Raw genomic sequence first — 21,309 nt, forward strand, 5'->3', positions numbered from 1 at the left:
AGCCTCTTCAAATCAGTTTAGCACATCTCCCACCTGGCCACTCATCATTTGCTGAAATTTATCATGCAACTCCTTGTTCATCATGTTCTCCCAATCAGTCTCATCGGCTTGTGATCCTGCCATAGTTAGCAGCAATAGAAACACAAAAGAATATGATCCTGCAGACTACTAGGAAGTGGTGGTGATGGTGGTGTGTCACAAAACCTTCAAGCGAATCTCAAATTCTTACCAGTTCTTACCCAGCAGCAGGTGGTGATCGGCAACCGTTGTAGTCAAAACTCTCAAAGCTTGGATAGAGCGATTACCAGGGAGAGTCAAACGCACGATGTAGATGTATGTGGAGCTGGGAAGGCTTATAATATGGTAGCAAAAATGGTCTGCAATAATCAATTCAGAGATGCAAAGTTGAAGAAACGCTCAACGACGGTACTGTCCTGGTCCTAGGCTAGACCGTGCTAGAGACGCGAGCCTAGAACACTAACAAAATCACGGCGCTCCACGTAAACAAGGCAAAAGCACACTCTGGAAAAAAAATTTGCTCTTTTTTTTCGCTCTTTTTTTTTGCGCTCCTTTTTTTGCGAAAAATCACTATAATGGCGAGTGTCTCAAAACTCTTCCCAGGTCAAACTGACAGGATGGGCACAACATTTTTTTGACTATTTTTCGGAAATCAGGGCAGCGACGACGAAAAAGTGCGACAAAACATCACTATGATGGCGAGTGTCTCAAAACACTCCCCGGGACCTAAAAATAGGATAGGGAAAAAATATTTTTGGTTGCCAAAATTTTGGCCTAAAACTGCCCGGGGGTCTCCAGACTCTTTTTTTTCCGAGACCTACTCAGGCAAGGAAACACGAAACGGAAAATAGATGGATATCTAAAACAAACCGAATATGAAAAGAACTCGGATTGGTGGTGGATATATGGTGGTAGGATATGGCAGCGGTGGTGGTATATGGTAGCGGTGGTGGTATATGGATACGGATCGGTGGTGGTATATGGATACGGATTGGTGGTGGTATATGGATACGGATTCAGAGCGGTGGCGGATAAGCAATAGTGGTAGATGGCAAGGCGATGATGATGGTGCGGCGGCGGCGTGACAACTTATGACCAGAACTCGAAACTCTAAAAGACTAGACTCTAAGACCAGCAACTTGACACGACGATGCAACCGCAAATTCAACAAAGCAAAAACCCTAAAAAGATTATGCAAAGGCTCAGATTGGTTCGGATATACTGAACTAACCCTAATTTTTTTGTGGCTTTTTCGTGGACTGTAGGTATGAAGAACAAACTCGATCTAAACTACGAAAAACTGTAAAATCTCACCGAGCAACCTGGAAATCTGATACCACTTGATAGAGGCAAAGGTGTCCCGTCTTTCGATGAGATGATGGATATCGCTTACATGGAAGTCGACTTTGACGATCCGACTACGAACGTGCGAGGACGTCGCGCCTTAGCAATCGCTAAACCAACTCCGAGAGGTTATTGACCACGCCGGAGCACGATCAACCTGACCACGAGGGTCTGTTTCCTGCGAGCAAACGAAGAACAAGCAAGAAACTGAGATTGCACTCTGGATATTGCGAATATAAGATGAAAGCTTTATTGATCAAGGTGGGGTTCTGTGACGCCTTTGTCTGGTCGTTGAACACAAACGAAGTACACGAAATTGCAGCTATGGCGAACTTTTAATCTAAACAAAACCCAAAGTCTAAACGACGCCCTAAGGGCAGTATATATGGAGGAAGAGGTGGGAATTTCGTGGCCCTTGGGGAAGGGGTCCGAAACCAACCCTTTCTCTTGTTTCCCCACACATACGGACTCTAAAAACAGCCTATACTCAAGTATTTCGCAATTACATGGGCCTGGCCCAATAATAAGGTGACGCAGCACCTAGAATAGCCTCCGGACGAAAGTTATGAAGTAGCATCTTGTATATTTCGTCCAAGGCTTCATGCATGCATTATGGTGGCTTCAATGTCCTGAAATCATCACTTGTAACTCCGTTCTTGTCCCCCATGCGCATGCCATCATCTCCATGCTTGTTCTTGCTCCAATGTTCATCCTTCTTAAAGCTAGGCCCTTCATTTGTAAGCAAAACAAATGTATCCAATTTAGGCAGCATCATATTCTCATGAACATTAGAATCATTACCAAGAAACGAAAGTACCTGGTGATTTAATTGGCGTGCGCGAGCTCTAGTAATTGGAACAGTATGTATAGCAGCAGGGGCTGTGGGTGTAACAATGGTATTGATGTCCTCATCATCCTCCCCTTCTTGAAATGAAGTCGTCCTCGACGGAAGCTCATCTCCCTCACCCAAATAAGGCTTCAAATCTGCAATGTTAAAAGTGGGACTAACCCCAAAATCTGCAGGCAGCTCAAGTTTATATGCATTATCATTTATTTTCTCTAACACCTTAAAAGGACCATCAGCACGTGGCATTAGCTTTGATTTGCGCAAATCAGGAAATCTATCCTTACGCAAATGTAACCAAACAAGATCTCCAGGTGCAAACACAACATGTTTTCTACCCTTATCTCCAGCAAGTTTATATTTAGCATTCATACGCTCAATGTTTTCCTTAGTTAACTCATGCATTTTTAAGATCAATTCAGCACGTTGTTTAGCATCAAAATTAACCTTCTCCGAAGATGGAAGAGGCAACAAATCAATAGGTGCACGAGGTAGGAAACCATACACAATTTCAAAAGGGCACATCTTACTAGTAGAATGCAATGAACGATTATAAGCAAACTCAATATGAGGCAAGCATTCTTCCCACATTTTCTTATTATTCTTCAAAACAGCCCTAAGCAAGTAGACAATGTTCTATTGACTACTTCAGTTTGTCCATCAGTTTGGGGGTGACAAGTAGTACTAAAAAGCAGTTTAGTCCCCAACTTAGCCCATAAACATCTCCAAAAGTGGCTAAGAAATTTAGTATCACGATCTGAAACAATAGTATTTGGCACACCATGCAAACGAATAATTTCACGGAAGAACAAATCAGCAACATTAACAGCATCATCACTTTTATGACATGGTATAAAGTGTGCCATTTTTGAGAATCTATCCACGACAACAAATATGCTATCCCTCCCCTTCTTTGTTCGAGGTAAACCTAAAACAAAGTCCATAGATATATCCTCCCAAGGAACACTAGGTACAGGCAAAGGCATATATAAACCATGAGGATTGAGTCGTGACTTAGCTTTTTGACATGTAGTGCAGCGAGCAACAAAACGCTCAACATCCCGTATCATCCTTGGCCAAAAGAAATGTGTAGCAAGTACGTCCTCCGTCTTCTTCACGCCAAAGTGTCCCATTAATCCTCCTCCATGCGCCTCCCGCAACAACAAAAGACGAAGAGAGCTAGCTGGAATGCATAGCTTGTTAGCACGGAACACAAATCCATCATTAACGACAAACTTGTTCCAGGTTCTTCCTTCTTTACAATTCTGCAAAACATCTTTAAAATCAGCATCATGCACATATTGATCTTTGATGGTCTCCAAACCAAATATTTTGAAGTCAAGTTGTGACAGCATAGTATAGCGACGAGACAATGCATCAGCAATAACATTTTCTTTACCCTTCTTGTGTTTAATGACATAAGGGAAAGTTTCAATGAATTCAACCCATTTAGCATGTCTACGATTCAGTTTAGCTTGACTTTTAATATGTTTCAAAGATTCATGATCAGAATGTATAACAAATTCTTTGGGCCATAAATAATGTTGCCATGTTTCTAAAGTCCGAACAAGAGCATATAGTTCTTTATCATAAGTAGAATAATTCAGACTAGGCCCACTCAATTTTTCAGAAAAGTATGCAACAGGTTTACCATCTTGTAATAACACACCTCCTAATCCAATTCCACTAGCATCACATTCAAGCTCAAAAGTCTTATTAAAATCAGGAAGTTGGAGTAAAGGAGCATGTGTCAACTTATCTTTCAATACCGTGAAGGCTTCTTCCTGTGCGGTACCCCAAACAAAAGGCACATCCTTCTTTGTAAGCTCGTTGAGAGGTGCAGCAATGGTGCTGAAATCTCTCACAAAACGCCTATAGAAACCAGCGAGGCCAAGGAAACTCCTCACTTGTGTGACCGTTTTGGGCTGCGGCCAACTCTGAATAGCTTCAATCTTGGCTTTATCAACTTCAATTCCCTGTGGAGTAACAACATAGCCAAGAAAAGATACTCGGTCGGTGCAAAAGGTGCACTTCCCAAGGTTGCCAAACAAACGTGCATCACGTAGAGCAATAAAAACAGCACGTAAATGTTCCAAATGTTCTTCCAAAGATTTGCTATAAATCAGTATATCATCAAAATAGACTACCACAAATCGTCCAATAAAAGCACGTAAAACTTCGTTCATTAGTCTCATGAAAGTACTAGGTGCATTAGTTAACCCAAAAGGCATGACTAACCACTCATATAAACCAAACTTAGTTTTAAATGTTGTTTTCCATTCATCTCCGAGTTTCATACGAATTTGATGGTATCCACTACGCAAATCAGCTTTGGAAAATATTGTAGAGCCACTCAATTCATCAAGCATATCATCTAGCCTAGGAATAGGATGACGATAACGAATAGTAATGTTATTAATGCCTCTACAATCAACACACATACGCGATGTACCATCCTTTTTAGGCACAAGTATAATAGGAACAGCACCAGGACTAAGAGATTCGCGTATATAACCTTTGTCGAGCAGCTCCTGTACTTGACGCATAATCTCCTTCGTCTCCTCTGGATTGGTACGGTATGGTGCACGGTTGGGTAGCGATGCACCGGGAATTAAGTCAATTTGATGCTCAATCCCTCGAATAGGTGGTAATCCCGGTGGCACGTCTTGTGGAAAGACGTCAGCGAACTCCTGCAAAATGTTAGTGACAGCAGGGGGCAAAGAGGAAGGCACGTCCTCGAATGAAAATAATGCTTCTTTGCACACAAAAGCATAGCAAACAGATTTGTTGAAATCTAGCTCATCAATATCAGATTTTGTGGCAAGTAAACATGCACTTTTCAATTTAATTTCAGAAACAACACTAGATGGTTTATTATTAGGTTTCATTTGTTGCTCAAATTCTTTTGCCACAATCTGATTTTCACTCTTATTTTTCTCCTGTTTTGCTTTATTAGCTCTATTAATGTCATCTTTCAAAATGGAATCAGGAGTCATAGGAAGCAAAGTAATATTTTTATCCTTATGAACAAGAGTATACTGATTGTTTCTACCATGGTGTACAGAATTTTTATCAAATTGCCATGGTCTACCAAGTAATAAGGAACATGCTTGCATGGGTACCACATCACAATCAACATAATCAGCATATGTAGAGATACTAAAATGCACACGAACAATACGTGTTACCTTAGCCTTGCCGTTGTTGTTGAACCATTGGATGTAGTAAGGATGTGGATGTGGTCTTGTGGTGAGAGATAGTTTCTCCACCATCTCCATGCTAGCCAAGTTGTTACAGCTCCCTCCATCTATGATGACGTGAACAGAACGTTCCTTCACAACTCCCTTTGTATGGAACAAATTATGCCTCTGATTTTGCTCAGCTTGTGTGACCTGCACACTCAAAACACGTTGAGCAACTAAACATTCATACCTGTCAGCGTCTTCAGGAGCCATGTATTGCGTCTCATTTTCAGAATCATCTCCACCATGTTCTTCACGTGTAATAAGAGCCAAAGTCTCCTCATCATAGTCACTAGCGGACTCATACCCACCATCCTTAGTAGCAATCATTACACGCTGAGATTTGCATTCTCACGCATAATGTCCTCTTCCCTTACAACGACGACAAATAATATCACTTGTGTGCCCTGTTGATGCCATGGAAGAAGAAGAGCTCTGTGCAGGCCCGGCAGGTGCGCTCTTGGCAGATAGTGGTGGTTGTGCCTGCTTTCTTGTATCACGGCTGGAGGTGGAACCTGATGGAGGTGCTGGTGCAGTGGAAGTAGAAGATGCACACGGTGTCCATGATGAAGGTCGACCTGCAGAAAAGTTAGTTCGCGCCAATGCTTTTTGATCCTGCACTTCACGTTCAGCTTTACAAGCAAGATGGAATAAACGAGTGATATTAGTATACTCCTTATACTCTAGAATGGTCTGAATCTCTCTATTTAAACCACCCATAAAACATGCAAGCATAGCTTCATTCTCCTCAACAATACCACATCTAATCATGCCAGTTTGTAATTCCTGATAATATTCTTCTACAGAATTTTTCCCTTGTCGTAAACGCTGCAGTTTTTGAAGCAATTCATGTTGATAATATGGTGGAACCCAACGAGTACGCATAGCAGTTTTCAAAGCAGCCCAAGTAGCTGGAATAGGATATAATCTACAATGTTCAGACCACCATACACATGCAAAACTAGTGAAAGCACAAACAGCAGCAGCAACCCGTCTCTCCTCGGGATATTGTAAACATGTAAAATGTTGTTCAGTTTCTAACTCCCAAGTAGGTGCAGCACAGCACCTATTATTGATGCTTCTTTGATGCCGCCTTCCAAATGGGAGTTAGAAACTGAACAACGATTTACATGTTTACAATATCCTGAGGAGAGACGTGTTCCTGCTGCTGTTTGTGCTTTCACTAGCTTTGCATGTGTTTGGTGGTCTGAACATTGTAGATTATATCCTGTTCCAGCTACTTGGGCTGCTTTGAAAACTGCTATGCGTACTCGTTGGGTTCCACCATATTATCAACGTGAGTTACTTCAAAAATTGCAGCGCTTAAGACAAGGGAAAAATTCTGTAGAAGAATATTATCAGGAATTACAAACTGGCATGATTAGATGTGGTATTGTTGAGGAGAATGAAGCTATGCTTGCACGTTTTATGGGTGGATTAAATAAAGAGATTCAGACCATTCTAGAGTATAAGGATTATAATAATATCACTCGTTTATTCCATCTTGCTTGTAAAGCTGAACGTGAAGTGCAGGATCGACAGCCATTGGCGCGAACTAACTTTTCTGCAGGTCGACCTTCATCATGGACACCGCGTGCATCTTCTACTTCCACTGAAACAGCACCTCCATCAGGTTCCACCTCCAGCCGTGACACAAGAAAGCAGGCACAACCACCACTCTCTGCCAAGAGCGCACCTGCCGGGCCTGTGCAGAGCTCTTCTTCTTCCATGGCATCGACAGGGCACACAAGTGATATTATTTGTCGTCGTTGTAAGGGAAGAGGACATTTTGCGAGAGAATGCAAATCTCAGCGTGTCATGATTGCTACTGAGGATGGTGGGTATGAGTCCGCTAGTGACTATGATGAGGAGACTTTGGCTCTTATTACACGTGAAGAACATGGTGGAGATGATTCTGAAAATGAGACGCAATACATGGCTCCTAAAGACGCTGACAGGTATGAATGTTTAGTTGCTCAACGTGTTTTGAGTGTGTAGGTCACACAAGCAGAGCAAAATCAGAGGCATAATTTGTTCCATACAAAGGGAGTTGTGAAGGAACGTTCTGTTCGCGTCATCATAGATGGAGGGAGCTGTAACAACTTGGCTAGCATGGAGATGGTGGAGAAGCTATCTCTCACCACAAGACCACATCCACATCCTTACTACATCCAATGGTTCAACAACAGCGGCAAGGTTAAGGTAACACGTACTCTTCGTGTGCATTTTAGTATCTCTACATATGCTGATTATGTTGATTGTGATGTGGTACCCATGCAAGCATGTTCCTTATTACTAGGTAGACCATGGCAATTTGATAAAAATTCTGTACACCATGGTAGAAACAATCAGTATACTCTTGTTCATAAGGATAAAAATATTACTTTGCTTCCTATGACTCCTGATTCCATTTTGAAAGATGACATTAATAGAGCTAATAAAGCAAAACAGGAGAAAAATAAGAGTGAAAATCAGATTGTGGCAAAGGAATTTGAGCAACAAATGAAACCTAATAATAAACCATCTAGTGTTGTTTCTGAAATTAAATTGAAAAGTGCATGTTTACTTGCCACAAAATCTGATATTGATGACCTAGATTTCAGCAAATCTGTTTGCTATGCTTTTGTGTGCAAAGAGGCATTATTTTCATTCGAGGACGTGCCTTCCTCTTTGCCCCCTGCTGTCACTCACATTTTGCAGGAGTTCGCTGACGTCTTCCCACAAGACGTGCCACCGGGATTACCACCTATTCGAGGGATTGAGCATCAAATTGACTTAATTCCCGGTGCATCGCTACCCAACCGTGCACCATACCGTACCAATCCAGAGGAGACGAAGGAGATTATGCGTCAAGTACAGGAGCTGCTCGACAAAGGTTATATACGCGAATCTCTTAGTCCTTGTGCTGTTCCTATTATACTCGTGCCTAAAAAGGATGGTACGTCGCGTATGTGTGTTGATTGTAGAGGCATTAATAATATTACTATTCGTTATCGTCATCCTATTCCTAGGCTCGATGATATGCTTGATGAATTGAGTGGCTCTACAATATTCTCCAAAGTTGATTTGCGTAGTGGATACCATCAAATTCGTATGAAATTGGGAGATGAATGGAAAACTGCATTTAAAACTAAGTTTGGTTTATATGAGTGGTTAGTCATGCCTTTTGGGTTAACTAATGCACCTAGTACTTTCATGAGACTAATGAACGAAGTTTTACGTGCTTTCATTGGACGATTTGTGGTGGTCTATTTTGATGATATACTGATTTATAGCAAATCTTTGGAAGAACATTTGGAACATTTACGTGCTGTTTTTATTGCTCTACGTGATGCACGTTTGTTTGGTAACCTTGGGAAGTGCACCTTTTGCACCGACCGAGTATCTTTTCTTGGCTATGTTGTTACTCCACAGGGAATTGAAGTTGATAAAGCCAAGATTGAAGCTATTGAGAGTTGGCCGCAGCCCAAAACGGTCACACAAGTGCGGAGTTTTCTTGGACTCGCTGGTTTCTATAGGCGTTTTGTGAGAGATTTTAGCACCATTGCTGCACCTCTCAACGAGCTTACAAAGAAGGATGTGCCTTTTGTTTGGGGTACCGCACAGGAAGAAGCCTTCACGGTATTGAAAGATAAGTTGACACATGCTCCTTTACTCCAACTTCCTGATTTTAATAAGACTTTTGAGCTTGAATGTGATGCTAGTGGCATTGGATTAGGAGGTGTGTTATTACAAGATGGCAAACCTGTTGCATACTTTTCTGAAAAATTGAGTGGGCCTAGTCTGAATTATTCTACTTATGATAAAGAACTATATGCTCTTGTTCGGACTTTAGAAACATGGCAACATTATTTATGGCCCAAAGAATTTGTTATACATTCTGATCATGAATCTTTGAAACATATTAAAAGTCAAGCTAAACTGAATCGTAGACATGCTAAATGGGTTGAATTCATTGAAACTTTCCCTTATGTCATTAAACACAAGAAGGGTAAAGAAAATGTTATTGCTGATGCATTGTCTCGTCGCTATACTATGCTTTCACAACTTGACTTCAAAATATTTGGTTTGGAGACCATCAAAGATCAATATGTGCATGATGCTGATTTTAAAGATGTATTGCAGAATTGTAAAGAAGGAAGAACCTGGAACAAGTTTGTCGTTAATGATGGATTTGTGTTCCGTGCTAACAAGCTATGCATTCCAGCTAGCTCTCTTCGTATTTTGTTGTTGCAGGAGGCGCATGGAGGAGGATTAATGGGACACTTTGGCGTGAAGAAGACGGAGGACGTACTTGCTACACATTTCTTTTGGCCAAAGATGAGACGGGATGTTGAGCGTTTTGTTGCTCGCTGCACTACATGTCAAAAAGCTAAGTCACGACTCAATCCTCATGGTTTATATATGCCTTTGCCTGTACCTAGTGTTCCTTGGGAGGATATATCTATGGACTTTGTTTTAGGTTTACCTCGAACAAAGAAGGGGAGGGATAGCATATTTGTTGTCGTGGATAGATTCTCGAAAATGGCGCACTTTATACCATGTCATAAAAGCGATGATGCTGTTAATGTTGCTGATTTGTTCTTTCGTGAAATTATTCGCTTGCATGGTGTGCCAAATACTATTGTTTCAGATCGTGATACTAAATTTCTTAGCCACTTTTGGAGATGTTTATGGGCTAAGTTGGGGACTAAACTGCTTTTTAGTACTACTTGTCACCCCCAAACTGATGGACAAACTGAAGTAGTCAATAGAACATTGTCTACTATGCTTAGGGCTGTTTTGAAGAATAATAAGAAAATGTGGGAAGACTGCTTGCCTCATATTGAGTTTGCTTATAATCGTTCATTGCATTCTACTACTAAGATGTGCCCTTTTGAAATTGTGTATGGTTTCCTACCTCGTGCACCTATTGATTTGTTGCCTCTTCCATCTTCGGAGAAGGTTAATTTTGATGCTAAACAACGTGCTGAATTGATCTTAAAAATGCATGAGTTAACTAAGGAAAACATTGAGCGTATGAATGCTAAATATAAACTTGCTGGAGATAAGGGTAGAAAACATGTTGTGTTTGCACCTGGAGATCTTGTTTGGTTACATTTGCGTAAGGATAGATTTCCTGATTTGCGCAAATCAAAGCTAATGCCACGTGCTGATGGTCCTTTTAAGGTGTTAGAGAAAATAAATGATAATGCATATAAACTTGAGCTGCCTGCAGATTTTGGGGTTAGTCCCACTTTTAATATTGCAGATTTGAAGCCTTATTTGGGTGAGGAAGATGAGCTTCCGTCGAGGACGACTTCATTTCAAGAAGGGGAGGATGATGAGGACATCAATACAATTATTACACCCACAGTCCCTGCTGCTATACATACTGGACCAATTACTAGAGCTCGCGCACGCCAATTAAATTACCAGGTACTTTCGTTTCTTGCTAATGATTCTAATGTTCATGAGAATATGATGCTGCCTAAATTGGATACATTTGTTTTGCTTACAAATGAAGGGCCTAGCTTTGAGAAGGATGAACATTGGAGCAAGAACAAGCATGGAGATGATGGCATGCGCATGGGGAACAAGAACGGAGTTACAAGTGATGATTTCAGGACGTTGAAGCCACCATAATGCGTGCATGAAGCCTTGGACGAAATATACAAGATGCTACTTCATAACTTTCGTCCAGAGGCTATTCTAGGTGCTGCGTCACCTTATTATTGGGCCAGGCCCATGTAATTTCGAAATACATAAGTATAGGCTGTTTTTAGAGTCCGTATGTGTGGGGAAACAAGAGATAGGGTTGGTTTCGGACCCCTTCCTCAAGGGCCACGAAATCCCCCCCCCTCTTCCTCCATATATACAGCCCTTAGGGCGTCGTTTAGACTTTGGGTTTTGTTTAGATTAAAAGTTCGCCATAGCTGCAACTTCGCGTACTTCGTTTGTGTTCAGCGACCAGACAAAGGCGTCACAGAACCCCACCTTGATCAATAAAGCTTTCATCTTATATTCGCAATATCCAGATTGCAATCTCAGTTTCTTGCCTGTTCTTCGTTTGCTCGCAGGAAACAGACCCTTGTGGTCAGGTTGATCGTGCTCCGGCGTGGTCGATAACCTCTCAGAGTTGGTTTAGCGATTGCTAAGGCGCGACGTCCTCGCACGTTCGTAGTCGGATCGTCAAAGTCGACTTCCATCAAAGCGATATTCATCATCTCATCGAAAGACGGGACACCTTTGCCTCTATCACTTGTCACCCCCAAACTGATGGACAAACTGAAGTAGTCAATAGAACATTGTCTACTATGCTTAGGGTTGTTTTGAAGAATAATAAGAAAATGTGGGAAGAATGCTTGCCTCATATTGAGTTTGCTTATAATCGTTCATTGCATTCTACTACTAAGATGTGCCCTTTTGAAATTGTGTATGGTTTCCTACCTCGTGCACCTATTGATTTGTTGCCTCTTCCATCTTCGGAGAAGGTTAATTTTGATGCTAAACAACGTGCTGAATTGATCTTAAAAATGCATGAGTTAACTAAGGAAAACATTGAGCGTATGAATGCTAAATATAAACTTGCTGGAGATAAGGGTAGAAAACATGTTGTGTTTGCACCTGGAGATCTTGTTTGGTTACATTTGCGTAAGGATAGATTTCCTGATTTGCGCAAATCAAAGCTAATGCCACGTGCTGATGGTCCTTTCAAGGTGTTAGAGAAAATAAATGCTAATGCATATAAACTTGAGCTGCCTGCAGATTTTGGGGTTAGTCCCACTTTTAACATTGCAGATTTGAAGCCTTATTTGGGTGAGGGAGATGAGCTTCCGTCGAGGACGACTTCATTTCAAGAAGGGAAGGATGATGAGGACATCAATACCATTGTTACACCCACAGCCCCTGCTGCTATACATACTGGACCAATTACTAGAGCTCGCGCACGCCAATTAAATTACCAGGTACTTTCGTTTCTTGGTAATGATTCTAATGTTCATGAGAATATGATGCTGCCTAAATTGGATACATTTATTTTGCTTACAAATGAAGGGCCTAGCTTTGAGAAGGATGAACATTGGAGCAAGAACAAGCATGGAGATGATGGCATGCGCATGGGGGACAAGAACGGAGTTACAAATGATGATTTCAGGACGTTGAAGCCACCATAATGCGTGCATGAAGCCTTGGACGAAATATACAAGATGCTACTTCATAACTTTTGTCCAGAGGCTATTCTAGGTGCTGCGTCACCTTATTATTGGGCCAGGCCCATGTAATTTCGAAATACTTGAGTATAGGCTATTTTTAGAGTCCGTATGTGTGGGGAAACAAGAGATAGGGTTGGTTTCGGACCCCTTCCCCAAGGGCCACGAAATTCCCCGTCTTCCTCCATATATACAGCCCTTAGGGCGTCGTTTAGACTTCGGGTTTTGTTTAGATTAAAAGTTCGCCATAGCTGCAACTTCGCATACTTCGTTTGTGTTCAACGACCAGACAAAGGCGTCACAGAACCCCACCTTGATCAATAAAGCTTTCATCTTATATTCGCAATATCCAGATTGCAATCTCAGTTTCTTGCTTGTTCTTCGTTTGCTCGCAGGAAACAGACCCTCGTGGTCAGGTTGATCGTGCTCCGGCGTGGTCAATAACCTCTCGGAGTTGGTTTAGCGATTGGTAAGGCGCGACGTCCTCGCATGTTCGTAGTCGGATCGTCAAAGTCGACTTCCACCAAAGCGATATCCATCATCTCATCGAAAGACGGGACACCTTTGCCTCTATCATTTTCGATCCGAGGTCGGATCTTTCCCAAGGGAGGGGAGATGATGCGGAGCATCCGACGATCATCCCCATGTACACTCGAGCCTACGCCATTGGACCTAAGGTGAACTCGCTCCTTTCCGAATCTTCCCTTTCTGCATGCAAGACATGGATGCTACTTCAAGCGCGGACCTTGTTCATACTCAGGTACACCCGAGGAGACCATGGAGAACCCAAGGACCAAGGCCAAGCGTGCGCGGAAGCAAAGGAAGGAGAAGGAAGAACAGACAGCTGCTACCGGCCCCGGACATCCGGCCCCCAGGCCCGGACATCCGGCGCCCATCACAGAAGACACCCGAAGCTGAACCAAGTCAGCCCGGACATCCGGCCCCCAGGCCCGGACATCCGGCCCATCGCGAGCCGCCGGATATCCGGCCCAGCTCCCAGAAATCCGGCGCCCCATCACAGAAGCTGGACCCTGCCAACCCGGACATCCGGCCCCAGCGCCCGGACATCCGGCGTCTCGGGAAGGCCCGGACATCCGCCCCCCCTCTCTGCCTGCATGCAGCGCATCTGGGCCGAGGCCCATGTACCCCTTCGTCTCTTAGACTATATATACTCCCCCACCTCCTCCTAGTTAGGGTCAGCAAAGGATTAGCTCATATGTGAGATAGAGCTTTGCTCATCCATTACGGATCTACTCCACGAGAGAGACCGCGACCCTTCTATGGAGAAGATCACCTTGGATTCAAGACCCCCTCTTGGGTGGCCCCCATCAAGACCTCCTCACGGAGAAGAACCGGTTACCTTTGTATCATCCTTTGTTGGATTTGGATCTTGTATCTTACCTTTCTGTTCATCGATCTAGCACATGTGTGATCTATTCTTGTTGGTTGAGTGATTCTCTCGTGTTTTCCCTCTTGTTTCCCCTCGTGTTCTTCGAGTTCCTCTTTGGGATCCACTCCTTTCGTGAAAGATCGGCCACCTAGGGTTTCGCCCTACATCAGTTCTTCTCCGTGAGGAGGTCTTGATGGGGGTCTTCTCCGCGAGGAGGTCTTGAATCCAAGGAGGATCATCTCTGAAGAGGGGTCGCGGTCTCTCTCGTGGAGTAGATCCGATATGGTTGAGCAAAGCTCTATCTCTAAATGAGCTAATCCTTTGCTAACCCTAGAAAGAGGAAGGGGATGGAGTATATATAGTCTAGGGGGTGAAGGGGTACATGGGCTTCGGCCCTTTACTGTGCGCAGACAGACGGAGCCGGATGTCCGGGGCTTCAGGAGGGGCCGGATGTCCGGGCTGGGAGTTGGATGTCCGGGCTGGCGGTGCAAACTTCTGTAGTCTCTGGATAGGCAGGGTCGGATGTCCGGGCGAGACGCCGGATTTCCGGGGCTTCCGGAGGAGCCGTATGTCCGGGGCATGGGGCCGGATGTCCGGGCCCTATAGTACTTTGCTGGCTGGGCTGCTGCTGTTGTTGATGTCTCCAGCGGCCGGATGTCCGGGGCTGGGGCCGGATGTCCGGGCCCTGGAGCTGTCTTCTTCTCCTTCCGGCGGTTCTCTTCTTCCGTGAACTTTGTGGCTTGTCCGTCTTCACGTGCATCCTCGGGAGGTTCCTCTTGACACCTAATCATGCATAGCATATCGGACTTAGGTAGTAGCCATGTCTCGAGTGGATCATATGTGATATCACTAAGGAAGGAAGTCACCTCGTTCTCAAGAGCTCTAGCTCGTGCTCGTGTCATAGGTCCTCTTGGCTCTTGATGAGACGATGGTAGGTCCATGGGGATGATCGTAGGATGCTCCGCATCAACAAGTCTTTCGAGTGCACCAACAAGCGCACCATGATCCTCAACGACGACAGAACCTATGACTCAATGAGTAAAGGAGAAATGGAAGCCCTTGAGAAAGTGGCCATGCACCGCCAAGTGAACAACGAAGACGAAGATGATCAAGTTTTTTGTGACGAAGATTCAAGTCCCGCTCTTGTTGTTTCCAAGGTCTTGACTCTTCAGCATCAACAAGATGAAGACCAAAGATGCCATATCTTCCACACGAAGGCCGGTATCAATGGACGGTCCGTCATGGTCATCATCGATGGAGGGAGTTGCCATAACTTAGCAAGTGAAGAACTATGCTCCAAGCTCCAATTGGTCAAGATGAAGCACCCGCACCCCTACAAGGTTCAATGGCTAAGCGACACCGGCACCATCCAAGTCGAGCATAGGGTACAAGTCTCCTTCAAGATCGGAGCTTACGAAGACACTTTGGAGTGTGATGTCCTTCCGATGACTGTGTGCCACCTCCTTCTTGGACGGCCATGGCAATTTGACCGAGGCGTCATCCACAACGGGCGTACAAACCACTATAGCTTCAAGATGAAAGGGAAAGAGTTTGTGCTACGACCTATGTCTCCAAGCCAAGTGCTCACCGACAAGCAAGCCACCCATCGTGGAGAGAATAGTGAGAGAGCGAACCACCAAAAAGAAAGTGAGCGCCACAAGCCAAAATTGAGTGCCTCCACGATGAGCGACAAGAAAAACTTAGTTCTTTTTGCCACCAAACGAGAGATGAGAGAAGTGTGTGAGAACCCATCGAGTATCCTACACTATGTCCTCTTGTACAAGGACGAGGCACCACAAACTAACACCTCTCACAATCTACCTTTGGTGTGATCTTCTCTATTGCAGGAATTCCAAGATGTTTTCCCCGATGAGCTACCTCCGGGTCTACCTCCACTACGAGGCATTGAGCACCGTATAGACCTCATCCCCGGAGCGCCACTTCCAAACAAGGCTCCCTACCGCGTCAACCCCGAAGAAACCAAAGAAATACAAAGGCAAGTAAAGCATCTCGTAGACCATGGACATGTGCATGAGAGTTTGAGTCCTTGTGCCGTACCGGTCATCCTTGTGCCAAAACGAGACGGTAGTATTCGCATGTGTTCCGATTGTAGACCCATCAATGCTATCACCGTTCGCTGTAGGTACCCCATTCCACGCCTTGACGATATGCTAGATGAGCTTAGCGGTGCCACTATTTTCTCTAAAATTGATCTTAAAAGTGGTTACTATCAAATCCGCATACAAGAGGGTGATGAATGGAAGACCGCTTTCAAAACAAAGTTTGGTCTATATGAGTGGTTAGTCATGCCTATGGGTTATCGGAAGCACCCGGTACTTTCATGCATCTCATGCATTATGTGTTTCGCCCTTACATTGGTGAATTTGTTGTTGTCTACTTTGATGATATCCTTGTGTTTAGCAAATCCCTCAAAGAGCATGTCACCCACCTTCGCACTGTACTACAAACTCTTCGAAAAGAGCAACTTTATGCTAATATGGAAAAATGCCTCTTTGGTGTTGATAAGCTTGTTTTCTTGGGTTTTGTAGTCTCTTCTAAGGGTGTTCATGTTGATGAATCTAAGATAAATGCTATTAAAACTTGGCCCCAACCAACGAATTTGCAACAAGTGCGTAGTTTTCTTGGTTTAGCCGGTTTCTACCGTAGATTTGTGAAGGATTTTAGCACCATTGCTTCACCTTTAAATGCTTTGAGTAAGAAAAATGCACCGTTTGTTTGGGGAACATCCCAAGACATCGCTTTCAATGAGCTTATGAATTTTCTTACTCATGCTCCCGTGCTTGCATTACCAAACTTTGATAAACCTTTTGAAATTCATTGCGATGCTAGTGGTAATGGCATAGGAGGTGTGTTAACGCAAGAGAAGCGTCCAATAGCATACTTTAGTGAAAAACTCTCCAGCGCGCAACTCAATTATCCCATCTATGACAAAGAGCTATATGCTTTAGTGCGAGTTTTGCGTGAATGGGAACATTACCTCCACCCTCATGAATTTATCATCCATACCGATCATGAAACGCTCAAATATCTTAAGGGTCAAACTAAGTTGAACAAGCGTCATGCTAAGTGGAGTGAATTTCTTGAGTCTTTTCCTTATGTCATCAAGTATATTAAAGGTAAGGAAAATGTTGTGGTGGATGCGCTTTCCCGTATATGCATGTTTGTTACTCAACTTGAATTGAATGTCATTAGCTTTGAGCACATAAAAGACTTGTATGAGCATGATCCTACTTTTGCCATCCCTTATGCTAAATGTTTGACGCATACATCTTGGGAACGCTATTACATCAAGGATGGATATCTTATGAGAGCTAACAAACTTTGCATCCCCGAGTCTTCTCTTCATTTGTTACTTTTGCAAGAATCTCATGGAGGAGGACTCATGGGTCACTTTGGACGCAACAAGACATTTGCTACGCTCTCCAAGAACTACTTTTGGCCCAAGATGTTTCGCGACGTCAACCGCTACACCAACCGATGCTCTACATGTCGCAAAGCTAAGTCTAAAGCTCAATCTCATGGCCTTTACATGCCACTTCCGATTCCATATCAACCATGGGAAGATATTAGCATGGATTTTGTGCTTGGTTTGCCTAGAACTAGAAATGGAAAGGATTCCGTGTTTGTTGTTGTGGACCGATTCTCTAAAATGGCTCATTTCATTCCTTGTAACAAGATAGACGATGCTTCACATGTTGCCAATCTCTTTTGTAGGGAAATTCTGCGACTTCATAGAGTGCCCAAGACGATTGTCTCGGACCGCGACATCAAGTTCTTGAGTTACTTTTGGAAGACCTTATGCGCCAAGCTTGGAATCAAGCTACTATTCTCCACGGCATATCATCCACAAACCGACGGCCAAACGGAGGTGACAAACCGTACGCTCTCCACCCTTCTTCGCGTGCTAATCAAGAACAACATCAAGGAGTGGGAAGAGTGCCTACCCATCGCCGAGTACGCCTACAACCGTGCAAGACATTCAACTACCGGCAAGTCCCCTTTCGAGGTCGTCTACGGTTTCAACCCGTTGTCCCCATTGGACATTCTTCCTCTTCCTCTTCAAGAGCGCACCAACATGGACGCGAGTGGCCGAGTCAACCACCTCAAGAAGATGCATGAAGATACAAGGCACACCATCGAGCACCAAGTACAACGACTCGCGACCAAGCTCAACGTCAACAAGCAACCCATGATATTCAACATTGGAGATCTTGTGTAGCTACACCTTCGCAAGGAACGATTCCCCAATGAACGCAAGTCCAAACTCCTACCACGCGCCGATGGACCCTTCAAGGTGCTAGCACGCTACAACAACAACGCTTACAAGATCGACCTCCCGCGCGACAAGTACACCGTGAGCGACATCTTTAATAGCAAGGACCTTTCGCCATACCATGGTGATGAGGATTTCGATCCGAGGTCGGATCTTTCCCAAGGGAGGGGAGATGATGCGGAGCATCCCACGATCATCCCCATGGACACCACCTCAACTATCCAAGCTCCAAGTGGACCCATGACAAGAGCTAGGGCTCGTGCTATTCAATCCGAGGTGACATCACTGCTACTTGAGTTTCCCTCCTCTTCAAGTGAGACATGGCTACTGCCTAAGTCCGAGATGCTATGTGTGATCAGGTACAATGCTCAAGACACGGAGCCGAGGGCTGAAGAAGAAGAGACAGGCGTCAACACTCTGGACAGCCCGGAACTTCCGGCCAGAGCCCGGAACTTCCGGCCCCCGGACCCTCCGGCCGACTCGGAGCTTCCGGCCTCCGACGTCTTCGACCAGCCCGGGCGTGCCAACTCTCTGGTCAGCCCGGAACCCGTCCCGTCCGACCCCCGGAACCTCCGGCCAGCCCGGACCTTCCGGCCCCCGGACGCCAACCCAGCTCCACCCGCGCCAACTCTCTAGTTAGGCCGGACCCTCCCCGGAACATCCGGCGCCCGGAACTTCCGGCCCTGCCTGCGCGCAGCGACTTGGGCCGAGGCCCGTGTACCCTTTCGTCACTTAGACTATAAATACTCTTCTCCTACCTACGTTTTAGGGTTAGCATTGGTTTAGCTCATACTTGAGATAGAGCATTGCTCATCCATTACGGATCTACTCCACGAGAGAGACCGCGGCCCCTCTACGGAGAAGATCCCCTTGGATTCAAGACCTCCTTTACGGAGAAGACCATCATCAAGACCTCCTTCTCGGAGAAGAACCCGATTACCTCTTGTATCGTCCTTTGTTGACTTTGGATCTTGTATCTCACCTTTGTGTTCATCGATCTAGCGCATGTGTGATCTATTCTTGTTGGTTGAGTGTTTCTCTTGTTTCCCCCCGTGATTTCCCTCGTGTTCTTCCGCGCGTTCTTCGTGTTCCTCGTAGGGATCCTCTCCAAACATGAAAGATCGGCCGTACGGAGTTCCACTCCACATCAAATAGCCCTCACTCGTGGGACAGTCAAGAGGAGAGCTGAGGGCGCACAGAGCCCCAAGGGGTGGCACTATAGGAATCTGGGCTCCGTGGACCCAGGAAAGGTTCAAACTCTAGGGTGTGCTCACAGAACCTCGCCAAACCATAACTCGATGCTCACTACCTCACGGCAATGCTCCGGCGTGCTCGAGCGAGAGGAAAGATGAACGGCAAACATGGAAATTTACCCAGGTTCGGGCCACCTTGTGGTGTAGGACCCTAGTCCTGCTTGTGGGTGGATTGCCTCGTGAGGGAGGATGAGTATGAGTGTACAAGAGAAACTGTGAGGGATTGGGAGGATTCAGGATCCCCTCCTACGGTGGTGTGTAGCCCATATTTATACTGGCCTTGGTCCTCCTCTCCTTGAAAACACTAGGTGGGAAAGGTTGCCACAACTGCCAATTTTGAAGGGCAACAGGAGTACAACTTATCCCGACTAAAGGTGCTCTTCGCCTGCTAAAGATTCCTGCCATGACACGCCGGTGGGCTCGGTGATGACCTTCATCCTGGCGAGCCCGCTGTCGTGGTCTTCTTGCACCAAAGTGGCAACCTTTGGGGATTGCTTCGGGAACCGATGCACCATCCATGCTCCCTTAGCACGAAAGAGGAAAGCCTCCTCATCCGCGCCTGCTGGCGCCTCTCTGGCTCCACTCGTCATCACGCGCGTCACCCACATGGAGGCGCAGGGCCGCATGACTCCTCCATCTGATCCTTGGTCTGCACACCTTTGCGAGGGGCCTCAGGAGGCAGCCTCGGGAAGCTGCCCCATGAGAGGGCCTTGTGATGCGTTCGTTGATACCTGAGGACACGCTCCTCGCGAGGCGGGCGGGGTCCTTGCGAGGGGACCAGGTCATGTGATGAGGACATGACGACCTTGGATACGACCAAAAATATTGCATACATGCATATTTGTCAGGTGATTTCTAGTGCAAACTATTCAATAATCTATTTATGTTATCCAGAACAAAAATACTTCACACACTTTTTTGTTTTGTCTAATTGCAGGTGTATGGGACATTTGTACAATCCACATATGAAGATAGGGGAAAAGGAGAAGTTTAGGTTCTGTTCAAAAAGTCCTCTCACGTCATTTTTGGGCCAAGAGAAGATAAGAGTCCAAGTCTCTCATGTTCTGGATTCAGATTCGGACTGCACAGACATACCTGACTCAAAACGCCAACAACTTTTTCATACGGACTCCGAATTGGGTGATTCTTTTTTTGTTGGAAAGTAGATTTTGTTCTCTTTCCAACCCAATTGGATTCACCTTTAAATTCGTCCGGAGCGTTGAGATATGGATGAAACAATCTGATGGTGCAGCAGCATCGAGTCAAACAACAAGTCCAAAGGTGTTGCATCACCTCCACTTGGGCCCCATGAGCCTTGTACGACCTATGGTTGGTTTTAGGCTGCTTTGGTACGTCCTCCCACCTCCTTGGCCGCCACCCCTTGCTCCTATATAAGTAGATCCATGTAGTAGCTTTTTCCTTGGGATTTGTTTAGTTAAAAGTTAGCCATTGCAACTTCGTGTACTTCGTTTGTGTCCAACGACCAGACCAAGACCGCTTACGGATCCCCACCATTATCAATACTTCATATATATTCCCAATATTCAGATTGCTTTAACATATTCTTGCTCGTTCTTCGATTGCTTGCAGAAATAGACCTTCGTGGTCAGGCTGATCGTGCTTCCGGCATCGTCAGTAACCCCAGGAGATTGGTTTAGCGATTGCTAAGGCGCAACGTCGTGCACGTTTGTAGGCGGATCGTCAAAGTGGACTCCACCAAATCGATAGTTATCA

Source organism: Triticum aestivum, chromosome 2D, assembly GCF_018294505.1.
Source record: "Triticum aestivum cultivar Chinese Spring chromosome 2D, IWGSC CS RefSeq v2.1, whole genome shotgun sequence".
Classification (NCBI taxonomy): Eukaryota; Viridiplantae; Streptophyta; class Magnoliopsida; order Poales; family Poaceae; genus Triticum; species Triticum aestivum.